This window comes from Etheostoma spectabile, chromosome 18 (assembly GCF_008692095.1).
Source record: "Etheostoma spectabile isolate EspeVRDwgs_2016 chromosome 18, UIUC_Espe_1.0, whole genome shotgun sequence".
Lineage (NCBI taxonomy): Eukaryota > Metazoa > Chordata > Actinopteri > Perciformes > Percidae > Etheostoma > Etheostoma spectabile.
The window spans coordinates 18,123,749-18,127,372 of NC_045750.1; positions in this window are offsets into that span (position 1 = coordinate 18,123,749).

Here is a 3,624-nt window from a genome sequence, read left to right on the forward strand (position 1 = left end):
TCTAGCTACTGGGGGGCCATAGGCAGGCTTGGGGAACTCATATTTATGTCAAAAAACCTCATAAAGTGAAAATGTCATGCCATGGGACCTTTAAGACAGACTTAGTAGGGCCTATACATGAAGTCAGTGCTAGAAGTTAACTGCTAATATGAAAATATGACTATGTCTAGGTTTCCCTACTGTAACTTTAGTTAAATATACATAATACACAAAATAGTTCCCAATGGCTTGGGCCTGGTGGGGGGCAACTTAGGCCCGGTGGGCTACCGGGTTTGCAATACACTGGGTAAACCCATAATCTATGTGAGCTATCGCTGCCATTTCAGGCAAAATTGATGCAACCCTCCTCCACCCCATTCACCTCCAGTTCATCTTTCCCAGCGCCCAGGGTTCCTCCATTCTCACATTCATCTAGATCTTCAGGCTCTTCCTTCATCCCTTCAACACCACCACCAGTGTTCAGACTCCATTGGGAGGATTTCCCTCTGTATCCATATAGTCTCTTTACCCATTATAATTTAACATTGAGATGGAGTCTAATCACTGAAGACTCTTAACATATCAACCTCTCATGGATCATGTTCATTAAACTTAAATTACTTTTAAATGAATGAAATAGTAGGTGGGTTGTAGACATGAGTTGGTGCTCTCTATGAAACACTGGCATGTACTGCAGTTGTATTTTGGAGGGCGGAACTCATTAGACCAGATTGGTGTAGTTTCATGTCCGCTTTGACATTTCAATCCAGCATCTGTTCAAGACGTTTGATCATGCATTGACGAAGTTTAACGCTACTCGCAAAAGAATGGTCAAACATCTAGCCAATTCATCAATTTTTCAATCTAATGAAAGGTATCGGCAAACATTTAAGTGGAGAAAACATCACTTTTTCAATGTTGAGGTTTTGGGCTATTTTGCTTCCATAACATGTCTCCTTTCAAACTAGTGGGAATAAAAACATCCATAATACATATGTAGGTGTTTGTTGTACTACACCTCATCTGTACCTATAGATTTGCTATACTTAGCCTCATTTTGCATATTTAAACATTAAAATGTTATTGTCTTGTAGAAAAAAAAAGAATTATCTTAATGTAAGTAATCAAAGTTTAATGGTGATATATGTTAGTTAAAATGGTTTACCCCATACAAAATGTATGGACATTTACAATCGATATTGTCAGACTCTGAGCCAGAAACCCCACTACAGTAGCACATCCACCAAGCTTCGCAGTTTTATTCCTATCTATATTCTGAAGGTTTACAAAGAACAGTTTGTTCATATGTGTTAAACATATACATCATTCCTGATTTATACAACATTTTTATACCTAAAACGTAGAGAAAATGGGTTTTGTTATGCTTGATGACATACTTTTCTGATTTATGGAGAGATGAAAAAAGCGATAACCCAAACTATCTTTGTAAAAATGTTTGACTCTAATATGTCAATATAATGAATATAATAATGTAATCTGAGAGCTGCTGCCCTGGTTAAAAAAACAATGCAACCTATCAGAGCTGGTATTCTGTCTATAATGGAGTGCAATGGAAATTTCTAAGTGACCCCAAACTTTTGACCAGTAGTGTATGTAAGTCTTGAGTTCAGAGATTGATCAAATGTAACAGTGATAACCTAAATAACCATTCTACAACCAAAACCATATGGAAAGCCATAACATTGGTGTAAATGTGCCATAACATTGGTGTAAATGTGCTGATCAATATTCACATTTCATTGATTGCCTTTGAGATCTCACATTTAAAAATGACAGCAAAAGCCCCGACCATATGTCTGCAGTAAAACCAGCAGAATAGACTCATCTTTTTTATGAATTAGTCTCCCGGCTCGGAGCGCTTCTCACAGTGACACTTTGCAGTTTGGGGGCGATCCAAAGCCATCCCCAGAGGAAATGAGTGTTTTTGCAGGCGTTTTATTAGAATGTCAACAATAAGTGGATGATGGGAGTGAAATTGGAAAGTGCCATTTAACAGCTGTCCAATTAAAGCTTCTTGATGATCCATTCAATCAATACATTCAATTCATCAATCAGTGTATATCTTCCACTGGTGCTAAAGAGGAGGCAACGGGTTTTTAGAGATTTCTCTGGTTAGTCTTTGCTTTATTTTTCTTTCGTGAGGCTCACCAAGGCAATACAGGAAGTGAGTGTTTTCTGTGGGGATACATGGAATGCCAGAAGAAAAGAACTAACCCCAACTTGAAAAGCCCTCACACCAAGACAACCCATGGAAGAATTCAGAGCTCTACTTTTCCAAAGAGGAGGGTGAGAAGAGGGCTAATCTTTCAGGCAACACTACCCCCTGCTCAGCTGGAAAGGAATGCACCCTTTCACAAGCTGAATTGAGGGCATGCCTGGCATAGAAATAATAGGGGAAGAAGTCACTATTTCCCAGATTCTGGGGGTGGGGTGTGGGTAAGGGGAGCTTAAACCGGAGGAGTCTTTTTTAACCCTTTTCCAATAAGAAGATGTGATACACTTCCATGGCTCGTTAGAGATGTTGGTTACTCTAGCCTGGTTCTTTGGAAATACACAATTTGGGACCTGGTTTTTGTAGCATACAAACACACAGTGAGGTTGTTGTTCTCTTAAGGGCTGTGCATTTTTTTAGGTGAACTTACAAACATAAAGTAAAAGAAATTAGGGACACAGACAACAGTATTAAAACAATCTCTGTTCAAACATTAACCTACAGTATACACAAGACGTAGATTCAGATGCAGGAACTAGGGGCCAGGCCATATATTTTAACCAAGGTCCACCTGTGGCTGTTTGAAGTTTATTTTGGGAATTCCTAAATATATATTGAATATATCTATACATATTCTTTGTAAATCTAAAACATTCCTTGGAAGAATTAAACAGCCCTACCTTATTGCACAGTCCAAATCTTCTTTACAACTTGCCATTTCAGTGCGCTTGCTAGCTCGAAGACTGTTGTTGTTTATCGTAGAGAGAAGATTTGGGGATTCAACAAACAAAGCCTGACATCCTGCCTATTTTTGACCTAGGTATTTTTAAAAGCCAGTGTACATCCATGTCTGTATGGAACGCACCGGGCAGAGCAGCAGCTGTAAGATGACGTATATTTAACGGGGACAACGGTAGCGAGTAGTATCCAAAATCTAAACAGGTTGGGGGGAGCGTCAAATATTGGCACTAAAGGCCTACCCAGAGTGGTATGCTAAAGGAGACTTATTGTATCAGTAACTAACGCCAAAGGCACATGAACAATAGGGGTGAGGAAAACATGTATAGAGCATAGTATCGTGATATTTTCAGTGGCAATACTGTATCGATACACAGGCGCCAAGTATGGCTCTATTATTAAATATGTGTTGGTCAGTTTGTCTGCTTGACAATCCCATTTTGCAGCAATCAAATTGAAGTGATATGAACAAACAGAGAAATGTTCCTTTGTAGATAAAACAGATGTTGACAAAGTTTTCTTTTGGGGACATCATTTGAAATGGGGAAAAATTAGAAGATGGAAAAAAGGTTATAAATTGCAATATATTGCAGAATATTGGAATATGTTTAAAACCACAATAACATCATATAGTGGCATAAGTATCGTGATGATATCGTATCGGGAGGCGTCTG